At 43.6% G+C, this 16,899-nt stretch overlaps 1 protein-coding gene across 1 annotated transcript in view; it reads right to left on the minus strand.

Annotated features, from left to right (window-relative positions):
• The window catches only part of LOC140463157 (cadherin-22-like), an 852,306-nt gene that overhangs the window by 353,494 nt on the left and 481,913 nt on the right, over window positions 1-16,899 (minus strand). The window lies entirely within an intron of this gene.

Consider the following 16,899-nt stretch of genomic DNA (forward strand, 5'->3'; position numbering starts at 1 on the left):
ATTTTTACTGTTACTGAAGTCCCCAGCTTCAACCTTCTTGGGGTTACCATTGAGTAGAAATTCAGTTGGCCAAGTCATATAAATACTAGCTGAAAAATGTGTTGCCCTCGATCTCTGCATAGCCAACTGCCGCCATGACATTAACTGCCTCAACCTCTCCACCCCTCTCACCCACTCCAACCTCTCACTCTCGCAATGTGCAGCCCTCCACTCCCACCCCAACCTCACTATCAAACCGGCATACAATGGAGGCGCGGTAGTAGTTTGGCGCACCGACCTTTACACCGCTGAGGCTAAATGCTAGCTCGCGGACACCTCCTCCTACTGCCCCCTTGACCATGACCCCACCTCACACCACCAAACCATCATCTCCCAGACCATCCATGACCTCATCACCTCAGGGGATCTCCCAACCACCGCCTCCAACCTCATAGTCCCACAACACTGCACCGCCCGTTTCTACCTCCTGCCCAAAATCCACAAACCTGACTGCCCCGCCTGACCCATTGTCTCAGCCTGCTCCTGCCCCACCGAACTCATCTCTTCATACCTTGACATGGTCCTGTCCCCTCAGTCCAAGAACTCCCCACCTACGTTTGGGACAACACCCACGCCATCCACCTCCTCCATGATTTTCGCTTCCCTGGCCCCCAATGCCTTATCTTCACCATGGACATCCAGTCCCTCAACACCTCCATCCCCCATCACGAAGGCCTCAAAGCCCTCCGCTTCTTCCTTTCCCGCTGAACCAACCAGTACCCTTCCACTGACACCCTCCTTCGACTGACTGAACTGGTCCTCACTCTGAACAACTTCTCTTTCCAATCCTCCCACTTCCTCCAAACCAAAGGTGTAGCCATGGGCACCCACATGGGCCCCAGCTATGCCTGGCTCTTCGTCGGATATGTGGAACAGTCCATCTTCTGCAGCTACACTGGCACCATCCCCCACCTTTTCCTCCGCTAAATCGATGACTGTATCGGCGCTACCCTTGTGCTCCCTCCAAGGCCCCTAGAGATCCTTTCATATCTGTCACAAATTCACCTGCAACTCCACACACATCATTTACTGCATCCACTGCACCCGATGTGGCCTCCTCTACATTGGGGAGACAGGCCACCTACTTGTGGAACGTTTCAGAGAACACCTCTGGGACACCCGGACCAACCAACCCAACCACCCCGTGGCTGAACACTTTAACTCCCCCTCCCACTCCACCAAGGACATACAGGTCCTTGGACTCCTCCATCACCAGACCATGGCAACACGACATCTGGAGGAAGAGCGCCTCATCTTTCGCCTAGGAACCCTCCAACCACAAGTGATGAATGCAGATTTCTCCAGCTTTCTCATTTCCCCTCTCCCCACCTTATCTCAGTCCCAACCCTCGGACTCAGCACCACCTTCCTAACCTGCAATCTTCTTCCCGACCTCTCCGCCCCCACGCCCTCTCCGGGCTATCACCCTCACCTTAACCTCCTTCCACCTATCGCATTCCCAACGCCCCTCCCCCAAGTCCCTCCTCCCTACCATTTATCTTGTGCCTGCTTGGCACACCCTCCTCATTCCTGAAGAAGGGCTTATGCCCGAAACGTCGATTCTACTGCTCCTTTGATGCTGCCTGGCCTGCTGCACTTTCCCAACAACAGATTTTTCAGCTCTGATCTCCAGCATCTGCAGTCCTCACTTTCTCCTCATATAAATACTGCAAGTACAAATCAGGGGGTTATATTATCCATCTCAAGTGAATCACCTCCCAACACCCCAAAGTCTTCTGACACCCACAAGTCAGGGTTATGATGGACTACACCATCCTTAACATTCAAGTCTGTTGACACTAAGGACAAAGCACTCATCCACCACCTTAAACATTCACTCCCACCACAAACAGAACACTATGCCTACAGCCTGCATCATTCACAAGATGTGTCACAGCAAGCCACCAGCATCTCTGTGATAATGCTTACCAAACTTGTAACCTTCACTATCCAGAGGGATGAGGGCAATAAGACAAGCTCCCTATTCCCGTCCAAGTCTCACCTCGGCCTGACTTGGAAATATATTACTTTGGTTTTTATTTGTCATTCTTGTAATGCGTAGTAAAATCCATTTTGTATCACTATCCATATGTGTTGTGGGAGATAGCAGCTTGTTGACATTGTAACATTCAAAAGCACAGGATGGTCCAGTGTTTCAAACATTTGTTCCTGCATAGTAACAAGCATGGGACTCCCTCGGAGAGCTTTGAAGGTGACCTAGATCATTTAAAAGCTCAGTGAAAAACAGTTCAAGGGATACTCTGCCTCTGCCAAGTGACAAAAATTGTTTTAGTGAGGAGCAGGGAAGAGGCTACATGCAGCTAATGGCTGGTTTTGGCTTTGCAGAGTTACTGCCAACAGTAGCTCTGGGAACCATTTGATAGTTTAGTGCAAGGAGACAGGAGGTTAGGAAGTCTATAAACTGCATTTGTTTGATGGAGTTGAAAAGGATTGGTGTTCAGAGAAATTCACGAGCCATGCCAGCCTTGCCAATCTAAATCCTTTGGTTGTTCTGTGGAGCTTGGGATGCAGACTGGTGAAGCCAATGGGGACATGAATATTGGGCAGTACCAAGGCCAAGTTTTACCCCCCACCCTGCCATTGATTGAGAACTATTTACAGGCCAAAGATTAAGCAGGAAGGCCATTAGGCTTAGTAGAAGTGATTAGTGAGAACATTTCACAGAAAAATCTTGAAAGGTGAATAAGAGGAACCTCGATTATCTGAACAGGACACGGGTGGGGAATATTTCATTTGGTTCATGGAATGCCGGATAACATAGGTAGTCAAGCATTGGGACCTCCCAATCTTGTTTGGATAATCTGAAATTTGATTATCCGGATCATCAAATGCCAGATAACATAGATAATTGAGATTCCTCTGTAATTGGAATCCCTTCTGAAGGGGCCAAAGTTTTGAGATGTTATAGAATCATAGAATCCCTACAGTGTGGAAACAGGACCTTCGGCCCAACAAGTCCAGACTGACCCAAGAGTAACCTACCCAGACCCATTCCCCTAACGTCTTATCCTATATTTAATTTGACTAATGCACCTAACCTACACATCCTTGAATACTATGGTCAGTTTAGAATGGCCAATTCACCTAATCTACACATCTTTCGATTGTGGGAGGAAACCGGAGCAGCCGGAGGAAACCCATGCAGACACGGGGAGAATGTGCAAATTCCACACAGTCAGTTGCCTGAGGGTGGAATCGAACCCGTGTCCCTGGAGCTGACCTCATGATTTCTGTTACGTAATGTAGTCTGCAGGGGAGTGTGACCATTGCTTATCTATTAACATAAATTGACCTCATTTCAGATCTGACTGTCAGAGTGTAAATCGCATATATATATTTTAGAATGCTTTTCTTTTGTAACTCTGTTTCAAACGTTTAATTTATTGAATTTTGTGGCTGTATTCTGTTAGTAAGCATCTGGGACTGAAAAATTGTCTACTTTTAACAAAACAAGATTGTTACCTAATTTGGCATTAGGCAATTGTTACCTAATTGAAGCTGCATTCATCTAGGCACGTGAAGAATATTTCATCACAATCCAGACTTATGCCTTGTCGATGATGGACAAGCTTTGGGGTGACAGGCTGCAAGCAACTTGCTGCAGAATTCTCAATCTCTGGTTTGTTCTTAGAGGAACTGTATTCAGATGGTAGTTCCCAGTTCTGTTTCTGGTCAACAATAGTCCTGGGATGTTGATAGCTTGGGATTCAGCAACAGTAGTGCCATTGAATATTAAGAGAAGATGGCTTGAATTTCCATTTTATCGATGCACTTAATTGACATAATGGTCACTGGCTACTTATCAGCCTAAGCCTGAATGTTACCCAGATCTTTGAAGGCTTTATTATCAGAGGTTTTGTAAGTGGCACTGATCACTGTGCTTTCATCAGTGAATATCCTGATTTCTGAATGTATTAGAGGGAAAGTCATCAATGAAGCATTTGAAGATGTGTCTAAGATGCCACCCTGAGGAACTCCTGCACATATGTCCAGGAACTGAGATGATCAGATGCCAAACACCACAACAATTATGTATTGTGCTAAGTATGACTCCAATCAGCAGAGAATTTTCTAACTCATTCACATTGTTCCATCATCAGTGCTGTATTTACATCTTGGAATCTCCTACCAAATAACACTCAATGTAATTCCACCACACAGACTGCAATTGTTCAAGAAAGGCATTGTCTCAAGAAGGCAATTCAGAATTTGCCAGGAACTCCCAGAAACCTTAAATGAATAAGAAAATTAATTTACTGCCCTGATTGTTACTGTAATATCAGCACCTGAAAGAGGGCACCAGATCAAATGAAGTGTCATTTACCAGATGAAATCAACTTAATCCATTGATACTCACTGAAACTGTGCCAGCCCACAGAATACGTCAATGGTCCAATGTCTGGCACTTGCATCTCTAAGTCAAATAATCAAGGGGTTTGAGTTCCCATTGACTTAAGACTCAAAACCTCGGCTGACATTCCTGAGGGAATTCCGCTCAGACAATCTTTTGAATGAGACATTAAGCTGAGGTCCAGATTTCCCCGTTAAGTAGATGGCCAAATTTCAGAAAAGGGGCTGTGGAGATTATTCTGGTGTTCTAGGAAATATATATCAGTCAAGCAACATCCCAGTTTACTATAAGCAAATGAACTGCCATGGTTCCTATATAATAGCTGCGAATACACTTCAAAAGTAGTGTAAAGCACTTTCCAATATCTTGAAATTATTATAGGTGTCATGGGAGCATAAGTTCTTCCTCTATATCACGTTCTGATATATACCCAGTCACCCACCTATGCAACACAATTCTCCAGGCCTCTCACAACTGGCACCTTCTACTTCCATTCTCGACAGTTTGTCTTTATTTCTTGACATTCATCCAGATTTTCTTTTCACCTTGTTGTAGTATGAGGCCATAACTGTTGCTAGGAGACAGGTTTAAGGGCACTGTTGTCAATGTTTCCTCATCCAAGTGGCTGCATCCTCAAGCAGGAAGTGACTGCAGTTGCTAATTATAACTCTGCTTTTCTATTGCTTTCAGGGAGACTTTGCAAAGCGGTCACCAGATGGGGAAGGAAAGATTATTCCAGCTCCCTCACTGCCATCTACCCATTAATAGTTAGAGAACATTGAATGAAATTGGACTGACTTGTTACAATCAGTTCGTCAGTACAAGCGAAGTCCACATTGGATGGTTAAATATCTCACGATGTTAATCATTTATTTACTGATATATCGTGGCCATTTAATCTAATGGAAAAACATCTGGCCACACTTGTGCATGGCAGAAATTCACATTGCAACTGCAAAGCTGCCTTGCTGTTAGCTGATTCCTCAACAATGATTCTTGCCACCCGGGTTGAGCCTAAGTTATAACTTAGCCTCAGTGTAAATGATCGCTTCTTAGCTTTAATCAATTCACAGTCTTGTCATTGCTGAACTGCAATATACTTGAAACACATTGTAAAGTGTCTTATGTTCTTTTATTGTATTAACCCTTATATCCGGTGTGTGATAGATACCTAATCATTGCTTTCTCATCTTTTTGAAGTGTGGATATTTAATTTCCAAATGATTGCCCTGCTTTCTAGAAATGTTAAATCTTGCGACTGCTGTTTGGGCTTGCATATCCTGCTGTGTAATTCCTATAATTCATGGCTTATTAGTTCAGCAATCTGTTTATCACATATCCTTCAAACCCACATGGAAGCACAGCTTATTTCACTGTGTGGCCTCACATTTCAGAATATTTGACACAATCATGGCCAATGTGGAGCAGATCATGTTATCATCCCAATGAAATCAAAAAAGATGCAGCAATGGATGATTAAACAAGTCAAACAAGTAATATGACAAATAGTTCTGGGTTTGTCTATTACAATCTTGACAAAGTTAAGCTGGCCTTTCATCCATACCCGTGAACTGTCTTCAATGGAAGGAAGGCAGGAATGCCAATCCATTTCTAATACAGCTCATATAAATTAAATCCAAATATATGTTGGGCTATGACAAAACTGAGATTATATTCTTCTTTTCTCTTCACAAAACTAGTGATGTGTGAGGCAGACAAGTACACCTTTATGTCTGTTTCCAAGGCTAACATTTCTAGGCTGCTCGTTGGATGCTGCCTGAACTGCTGTGCTCTTCCAGCACCACTAATCCAGTATTTGGTTTTCAGCATCTGCAGTCATTGTTTTTACCTAACATTTCTAGGAACTGATCGCTGGCCTTCTGCAAAGTGTGCAGCTTAGGGGCACCACATCATATCAAACATGTTGAACCTCTCCCACTCTCACCACCTGCAAAAAGCATACCAGAAAGATGTATAGGTTGATAAACAACTTATTTGGCCAAGTGACAAACAATCCTTCTTTGCTAACTACAACCTGGTGTGCACTCGAACTGAGAGCTTTTGGCCCAGAGATAGGGATGCTCCCCCCCGTGCCATAAGAACGCTTTAGAATACATTAACGCAGATGACAGTGAGCTTCATCAATCCAAATATATCCATGAATTTATTGTGAACTGTCCTGCAGCCCCACATCAATGAAAAGATCCGTGCTGTTGTCAATAAGTACACCGAGGTAAGCTGCCCGAGCCTTCGCCCTCTTCGATGACTAGGTTCAGGAAAGCATGTCTGTGCTGTTCACTCTGTGGATTGGTCGATTAAATTCTACAAACTGGTCTTGGATTTATGGCATTTTGGTCCTGTATTCAGCTTTTTTTCAATACATCCCACAATTTCTTTGTCATTTAGCTGTGTTGAACAGTCTGCTAGCCTTGTTTCTGTGTTGTCCTGTTGAAGTTACCATAATCAAAATTGAACATCTTAAAGGATTTCCTTTACAACTTTAGCATTTGAACTTCATCATGTTTTTTGATTACTATTAGATGAATGTTGCTTTATTCTTTGATTCTTAAAAAAGGCATGGGAAATCAGCAGCCGATTGGCACTTGGTAGCGACGCTGTTTGAACGGGCCAGTGCAGGGCTGATGGACTGAATGGCATCCTTCTAACCTGTAACAACATTGACAGGTCAGGCTCATCACTGAACCTGCACTGACCTAGTCTATCATTGGCTCCACAGCATATTGTTCTTGAAAGCTATCTTGATCACTTTCGGAAAATTTGCTCGTGACTCTGCTCTTATATTGTAATTCTTACAGATATTTTTATATCAACCTGTTCAAATGTGCAATGACAGGACTGGCAGCTTAATGTTCTAGGACACAAATGCTGAGGAAAGACAGAAACGGAGGCAAAAGAGGAGAGGGAGTGGTGTTTTTAGTAAGGGATAGTATCACAGCTGTACTGAGGGAAGATATTCCCAGAAATTCATCCAGCGAAGTTGTTTGGGTGGAGCTGGGAAATGAGAAGGAGATGATCACCTTGTTGGGATTGTATTATGGACCCCCTGGTTGTCAGCAGGAAATTGAGAAGCAAATATGGAGGGAGATCTCGCTTGCCTGTGGGAATAGTGCGGTGGTAGGGGATTTTGGATTTCCAAACATAGACTGGGGCTGCCATAGCATTAAAGGCATACATGGAGAGTAATTTGTGGAGTGTGTACAAGAAGACTTTCTCATGCAGTGTATGGATGTGCCATCTGGAGAGGGTGCAGGGTTTGACCTATACTTGGGAAGTGGGGCAGGGTGGGTGACGGAGGTTGTCAGTGGAGGAGCACTTTGGGGACTGCGACCATAATTCTATTAGGTTAAATAAAATAGTGATGGAAAAGGATAGACCAAATCTAAAGGTTGTAGTTCTAATTTGAAGGAAGGCCTATTCTGATGGTATTACGCAAGAACTTTCAAAAGCTGATTGGCAGCAGATGTTCACAGGTAAAGGGACAGCTGGAAAATGGGAAGCCTTCAGAAATGAGATAACACGAGTCCAGAGAGAGTATATTACTGTTAGGGTGAAAGGAAAGGCAGGTAGGTGTACAGGAAATACGAGGTGAAAGTGAGGACTGCAGATGCTGGAGATCAGAGTTATGATTAGAGTGGTGCTGGAAAAGCACAACAGGATCTTGATCAGATGGGCTGAGGAGTGGCTGACAGAGTTTAATATAGATAAATGGAGGTGCTACATTTTGGGAAAGCAAATCTTAGCAGGACTTATACACTTAATGGTCAGGTCCTAGGGAGAGTTGCTGAACAAAGACATTTGGTATGCTTTCTTTTATTGGTCAGAGTATTGAGTACAGGAGTAGGGAGGTCATGTTGGGACTGTACAGGACATTGGTTAGACCACTTTTGGAATGTGGCATGCAATTCTGGTCTCATTCCTTTCAGAAAGATATTGTGAAACTTGAAAGGGTTCAGAAAAGATTTAGAGGGATGTTGCCAGGGTTGGAGGATTTGAGCTATAGGGAGAGGTTGAATAGGCTAGGCCTGTTTTCCCTGGAGTGTTGGATGCTGACGGGTGACCTTATAGAGGTTTACGAAATTATGAGGGGCATGGATATGATAAACAGACAAAGTCATTTCCCTGGGGTGGGGGAGTCCAGAACTAGAGGTCATAGAGGAAAAAAAGAAGAAAAAGATATAGAAGCGACCTAAGGGGCAACTTTTTCATTCAGAGGGTGGTGCATGTATGGAATGAGCTGCCAGAGGAAGTGAAGGAGGCTGGTACTATTGCAACGTTTTAAAGGCATCTTGATGGGTATATGAATAGGAAGGGTTTAGAGGGATGTGGGCTGGGTGCTGGCAGGTGTGACTAGATTGGGTTGAGATATCTGGTCAGCAATTATGAGTTGGACTGAAGGGTCTGTTTCCGTGCTATACATCTCTATGACTCTAAATATAGGATATTACCATTATTATTACCAATGACTGCACTTTCTTGGCTGCTCAGCACTTTGGATGCATAGGTTTTTTTAGATTAGATTACTTACAGTGTGGAAACAGGCCCTTCGGCCCAACAAGTCCACACCGCCCCGCCGAAGCGCAACCCACCCATACCCCTACATTTACCCCTTACCTAACACTACGGCAATTTAGCAAGGCCAATTCACCTGAACTGCACATCTTTGGAGTGTGGGAGGAAACCGGAGCACCCGGAGGAAACCCACGTAGACACGGGGAGAACGTGCAAACTCCACACAGTCAGTCGCCTGAGGCGGGAATTGAACCTGGGTCTCTGGCGCTGTGAGGCAGCAGTGCTAACCACTGTGCCACCGTGCCGCCCACCACCGTGCTAGATGTTGTGAAAGGTGCTATCTAAATGCAACCCTTTCCTCCTTCCTTTCTGTACGAACATACGGAGTAATAATTAATGTTCAGATACAATTTGCCCCAAGATGACAACTTTGCAAAATACTGAATAAGATTTTTTTCTCCATGTCAGCTATCATCTTGACTTAGCAAAATAAACTGCATTGTTCTGCATGCATGACTCATAAAAACATTTTATTTGAAGACTTGACTGATCACATGTATTTTTAATCTCTATTTTCTTTAATTTCTCGCCAATCCTTATGGAAATTGTCGTCAGACTTTTATCATTCATCAATAAATCGTTTATAAATTATAGCCTATATCAATATGAAAGCTCAACTGATCAGCCCTTAGCTACCTATCATTTCAGCTTTCTTAACTTACGTGAACACACTGGAGCAAAATTTGGATAACGCTGGAAAACAGTCCAGAAATCCTAATAAGCTATTAACCCATGCTTACTCTTCTCAGGTTCATATTCTGCAGACAATTACATCATAATTGCAGCTGGCTGCATGTTATTATGTTGTTGAAGGGCAGAACAGCTGATTAGAGGATGCAGAATTATGAAAAGGAGCAGCAGTTATATTTTGTCTGCATTATTTAGAGCAAGCCCCCGCTTACTTAAGAACACAAGGATCTTGGGTATCAGCATGGGTGTCTCAGACTCATCCTTAGGCATCCAAAAGTGGCACTTGTGGATTGGATACAACACTGAATACTCACAATGATATCAGCCTTAGAAGAGAGGCAGCTTCCCAGGTCAGGGAAAAGTATGATGTTTGGGAGGATTATTCCATTGACCTTAATGGAGGGATGGACTGGAACTTGACCTGGGATGGGTTAGTAAAGGTTTTGAGTCCCCTTGAGGAGGAGGCTGAGATCAATTCATCAATATGGTTCCGCAAAGGTATGAGGTGAGACTTGAATATTCTCTTCTGAGGGAGCAGAGATGCCATTGTGATCAATACACAGAAGTTCCACAAGTGAGGTCAATGTCAATTACTTTTGGGATTTCAAACAGGTGAGGTTGAAGAGTTTTCCATCCATCCTGTAGATAATATCCACACCACAGGGAAACTTGTTACATGGAAACATAGAAACATAGAAAATAGGTGTAGGAGTAAGCCATTCGGCCTTTCGAGCCTGCACCACCATTTTATATGATCATGGCTGATCATGCAATCTCAGTATCCCATTCCCGCTTTCTCTCCATACTCCTTGATCCCTTTAGCCACAAGGGCAACGTCCAGCATTCTCTTGAAAATATCTAAAAAACTGGTCCCAACATCTTCCAGTGGTAGAGAATCCCACAGGTTCACAACTCTGAGTGAAAAAATGTTTCCTCAGCTCAGTCCTGAATGGCTTACCCCTTATTCTTAGACTGTCACCCCTTTTTCCGGATTTCCCCAACATCAGTAACATTCTTCCCACTGGGAGAAAGTGAGGACTGCAGATGCTGGAAATCAGAGTTGAAGAGTGTGGTGCTGGAAAAGCACAGCCGGCCGGGCAGCATGCGAGGAGCAGGAGAATCGATATTTTGAGCATAAGCTTTTCCTGATGAAGCGCTTATGCTCAAAACATTGATTCTCCTGCTCCTCGGATGCTGCCTGACCAGCTGCGCTTTTCCAGCACCACACTCCTCAACATTCTTCCCACATATAGCCTGTCCAGTACCATCAGGAATGTATAGGTTTCTATGACAACCCCCCTCATTCTTCTAAGTTCCAGTAAATACAAGCTCAGTTGGTCAATATTTCTTCATGTGTCAGTCCTGCCATCCCAGGAATCATCTGGTGAACCTTCCCTGGATTCCCTCAATAGTAAGAATGTCCTCCCTCAGACTAGGAGACCAAAACTGCACACAATACTCAAGGTGAGGCCTCACCAAGGTCCTGTCTAATTTCAGTAAGACATCCTTACTCTTGTACTCAGACCCTCTCACTATGAAGGAGAACATGCTATTAGCTTGGCTCACTGCATGCCACATCTGCATGCCAACCTTCAGCATATGTCCCACCACGACACCTAGGTCTCATTTCACCTTATCTTTTCCTAAGCTGCTACCATTCAGATAATAATCCACCTTCCTGGTTTTGCAACCAAAGTGGACAACCTCCCGTTTATCCACATTCTGGTTCATTTGTCAAGTATTTGCCCACTCAGCCAATCTGTGCAAGTCACCCTGCAGCCTCTCAGCATCCTCCTCACTGCACACACCGCCATCCAGCTTAGTGTCATCTGCAAGTGTGGAGACAGTGCATTTAATTCCTTCACGCAAATCATTAACGTGCATTGGAAACAGCTGGGCTCCTGGCACTGAACACTGCATCACCCACTCGTCACTGCCTGCCACCCTGAAAATGTCCCATTTATTCCAATTCTCTGCTTCCTGTCTGATAGCCAGTTTTTTATCCATGCCTCCAATACCATGAGTTCCAAGTTTCCTTACTAATTTTCCTTTGTGTGGAACCTTGTCAAAAGCCATTTTAAAGTCCAGACACACAGCATTTCCTGATACACCCCTGTCCACTGGACTGGTCACATCCTCAAATAATTCCAGAAGATTTGTCAAGCATGATTTCCCTTTAGTGAATCCATGCTGACTTGGTCCAATTTTGTCACCCCTTTCCAAATGCTTAGTTATTAATCCTTAATAATTGACTCCAGCATTTTCCCCACCACCCCCCACAGCTAACCAGCCTGTAATCCCCATTTTCTCTCTCCCACTTTTTTAAAAGATGGATAACATTAGCTACTCTCCAGTCCATTCGAACTCTTCCAGAGTCTATAAAATACTGAAAAATTATCACTAACGCGTCTGTTATTTGTAGGGCTACATCCTGATGTACGCTAGGATGCAGAGCATCAGACCCTGGAAGTTTATCAGGTTTTAATCCCATCAATTTCCCAGTACCCTTTCCTGATTAATAAGGATTTCCTTCAGTTTGTCCTTCATGCTTGACGCTCTGTCCCCTTGCACAACCTGAAGGTTACTTGTGTCTTTCTTAGTGAAGACAGATCCAAAGTATTTGTTGAACTGGCCTGCTATCTCTTTGTTGTCCATTATGAATTCACCAGATTCTAACTGTAAGGGACCTTCACCAGTTCATGACAAGGTGAAGAATGGTAACAATAATAACAATAACATGGAAGCCAGTCAAATGAGACAAGGACAAAGGAAGAATTTCAAAGATTCTCTGAAGGCTTCCCTCAAAAAATATATCAGAGATACCAATGCATGTGAGACCCTTCTTGAGAAGAAACTAACTTAGAGGAAACGCCTGTAGAAAGGGATTCAATTAATTAAGAATACCCATTGGCAAAAGAGTGAAAGAAAAGAAATACAAATGATCTCAATCCAAGGACAGCTTCAACCTCTTGGGAAACACCTCCCAAATGTGTAGTCAGAGATGCAGCTCCAGGATCGGGGTCATCATCCACACAAAGACACACAGAAGCTGATGGGCAATAAATCATTCATTAACAAGTGATTGTCAACGATGAGTACATAGGAACAGGTGTAAGTCATTCAGCCCCTTGAGCCTGTTCTGCCATTCAACGAGATCATTCAACAATCTGTAGTCTTTCTCCATATCCCTGCCTTTGTCCATATGAATCTTTCACAACTTTGATAAAGTTTTGCATAGCAATCTCCAATTTGAAACTAACAACTAATCCAGCATCAGATGCTATGTGGAAGAGAGTTCCAAGTCTCTACCATCTTTGTATGTAGCAGTGCTTCCTAACATCTGTCCTGAATGGTCAGGCCTTGATTTTAAGACAATGCACCTTAGTTCTCAAATCCTTAACCAATGGAAATAATTTATATTTATCTAGCCTGTCTTTTCCTCTTATTATCTTCAAGACTTCAATCAGATCTCATCCCTTAACCTCTTTAATTCTAGAAAACACAGACTTAATTTGTATAATTTCTCCTCATAACATAATGCCTTAAACCCAGGTTTCATCCTTGTCAAACTATTCTGTACTCCCTCCAAGGCCAATGTATCCTTCCTATGCTGCTGTGATCTACTCACAGTAATCCAAGTGGGGTCAGTCAAGGTTTTGTGTAACTGCAGCATAACTTCTGCACACTTGTACTCATGCCCTCCAGGTCCTTTCCCGAAGGATGATATTTTTGGTTACTGCACATACAGGAATTAATTGTGCGAATAATTTTGAGTTGGAAAAAAACACAGGAATGTCGCACAATCACTGTGTACTGGTGATTCTGGTGAATGACAAAAAAAAAGAGAGGTCTTCTATCCATACAGGGAAGCAAGTCCTTCAGACTAATACTATGAAGACAATAGGAATGGTTGTGTGGGCCTTTCAATGTTAGCTATATCAATCAAGGACCTCGATGAAGTCTCAAAAGATATTGGTGCAGAGTTTGGAGATCACATTTTCCACCATGGAAATGGGAAGCAACTTGATAAGAACATTTATGGACACACCATGATGCTGCATCTCATGAGAAATTCCATGGTAGCACAAGCTAAAGGCACCCAAAAGAGAGTGGTGCAGTGGAAGTTCAGGTCAAAACCATACAAGCAATGATATTGGTCCCGAGCTGATGCCACAATGGCTGAAAATGCCAGTACTGAAAGGAGCCTTCAGGGTTTCGCAGAATTGATGTCCCGTGCACTCACCTATATATGTACGATGGAAAGTGTACACTGTTCCCACACACAGCACCATCCTAGGTACAAAGTGCCTAGTTACAAATCTTATGTAATAAAATAGATTAGGTACAAAAACAGAGAAATAAAGAAAACAAAAATTAACGTTTCTATATTACAGTTCTTCATAGTATAATTAAGGAAAATAAAGAAATCAAATTAAAAGAGAGGTTCACAATCTGTCTACCAGAAGATCAGTAGGATTGTGATGACACTGTCCCAGGGTGTGTGTCTGTGTCACCTGTGGAGCCTTCCACTCCTGCACTCGTCTATTGGCTTTACAGTCCCCTTTCAGGCAGCCAGCACAGATTACTGACCCCCTGCAGGAGGTAGTACAATCCAAAGCTTACCCTTGCAGCTGCTTGAGAAGGACCTGTGGTGTCTCCCCCACTGAGGGGCAACAGTATTCCAACAAGCAAGGTACAGGGGTACCACTGACTAGGTGTATGAGGGTGACTAATATGCTTTTATATGGAATATTGGATTAATTATTTGATACAGGTGGATTGGATTGGATTTTTATTTGTATTAGCATTTACTCCAGCATTGCAGCTAACACAATACTTCAGATTGCATGAGAGAGAGAAGATAAGGTAGAAGATTATTAGTGAATGGGAAGTTGGTTGATAGATTGATTGTCATGTGTACCATGCTTTGTTTACAAGCAGTACATGCAGATCATAGTATCAAGAATGTACAGATCAAAATGACTTAGACAGAGGCATACAGGTTACACTGCTCAGGGCATATGCTAGGCAAGATGAATGCTGGCAAGCTCAGCACTATTTGAGGCTATTGACTGGTTCTATAGTCTGGATAAACCAGCTAGGTGTGTTGATTCTCCTTCCTGCTCTTCCTCAGCTGTTCAACAGGGGACTCGTTGCAGGAGTTATTCCCTGAAGATAGGAGGTTGTACAAGATATAGTGAACATGACATTTGCTCTAACCAGCACTGCAGGCTCCTTCTGTGTGGTCCAGACAGTGAGAATTCGGCCTCAGAACCTCACTTTGTGTGGTAGCATGGCTCCAAATGCAGGATGCCCATAGGTTCTTGAATCAGCAGACAGAACATTTCGCTCAGTGCTTACTTTCTTGATTCTCAGTGCGACAAAGCAGACTGATTCAGAATAAAGGAATGCTGGCTGTTGCCCAGCAACTGGGCACACTGTGGGAGAATATGCAGAGCCTGGTCACAGCCCATCTGCACACTTAAAGAGCTGAACCCTTTTCAATTGCTGTACACTTGTGAATTTAGAAGCAACACCTAAAAGGCAGTCATGATAGTCAAATAAACGTAGGCTCACATACTGCCTGCTTCTCTCGGGAAAGCGAGACTGCTATATCCTCTACCAGAGGTATGCACACGTGGAACAGATGCAAGTTTACACCCAGTATTGCACCCTTAGTGCCAATAAAACACTGTCTATTCAACTGAATTTATCACCATTCTGTGTGAAATTTATAACATAAAAGATAACTTGAAGAAACAGACAAATGATTGGAGAAACTCAGCAGGTAGGCAGTATCTGTAAAGAGAGAATCAGAGTAAACGCTTTGAGTCTGATATGAATTCTGGATGTAAAACTTTAACTCTATTTCTCTCTCCAGAACTGCTGAGTTTCTCCAGCGATTTTTGTGCTTCTCCCATTTCCAGCATCTGCAGCATTTCATTGGAGATAGGGTGACATGGTGGGTCAGTGTTTAGCATTGTTGCCTCACAGCGCCAGGGACCCAGGCTCAATTGGCAACTGTCTGTGTGGAGTTTGAACATTCTCCACGTGTCTGCGTGGGTTTCCTCCGGGTGCTCGGGTTTCCTCCCACAGTCCAAAGATGTGCAGGCCAGGCGAGTTGGCCATGCTAAATTACCAATAGGGTTCGGTGCATTAGTCAGAAGAAAATGGGTCGGGGTGGGTTACTCTGAGGAGGGTCAGTCTGGACTTGTTGGGCTGAAGGGACTGTTTCCACACTGTAGGGAGTCCAATCTAATCTAATAACTTCCACCTTACTGAATCTTCTCAGCATAAAAGTGATTCAGAACCACGAAATGACAAATAAAAGCATGTGGTGCAATGTCTGATTTGCAAATGACTGATGTACTGCATTAGATGTCCAATACCAGGATTATTATGTTGTAGCTAATATCAGGCATTTTCTGATCTAAAAACGTGACTTTCAGGGGGAATAGGATAAAACAGCTTGTTAGAAATTAGGTGGCTCTGTGGCAAGAGCTCTGATCTTTGGACCTGTATTAGTCATACAGACATAGAGCTGTACAGCCTGGAAACAGATCATTGAATCCAACTCATCCATGTCAAACAGATATCCTAAATTAATCTAGCCCTATTTGCCCGTATCCCTCTAACTATTCCTAGTCATATCCCCATCCAGATGCCTTTTAAATGTAACTGTACCAGCCTCCACCACTTCCTCCAGCAGCTCATTCCATTCATGCATCAACCTCTGCATGAAAAAGTTACCCCCTTAGGTCCTTTTTAAATTTTTCCCCTCTCACCTTGAAACCATGTCCTCTAGTTTTGGACTCCCCCAACCCAGGGAAAGGACCTTGGCTATTCACCCTATCCATGCCCCTCATGATTGTGTAACCCTCCATAAGGTCAACCTTCAGCCTCCAATACTAGGGGAAATCAGCCCCAGCCTTTTCCGCCTCTCCCAATAGCTTCGACCTTGGCAACATCCTTGTATACCTTTCCTGAACCCATTCACAACATCCTTCCAACAGGAGAGAGACCTAAATTGCACACAGTATTCCAAAAGCAGTCTAACCGATGTCCTGTGCACTGCAACATGACCTCCCAACTTCTACTGAGTTGGTCCAGAATCAGTGAGACTCTTGCATCCATAGCAGAAGAATGCTCCTAATTCAGGGTTGGAGCAGCAAGCTGAATAAGGAGGCAACATTAATCCCCACAAGCAGA

This window comes from Chiloscyllium punctatum, chromosome 37 (genome assembly GCF_047496795.1).
Source record: "Chiloscyllium punctatum isolate Juve2018m chromosome 37, sChiPun1.3, whole genome shotgun sequence".
NCBI lineage: Eukaryota > Metazoa > Chordata > Chondrichthyes > Orectolobiformes > Hemiscylliidae > Chiloscyllium > Chiloscyllium punctatum.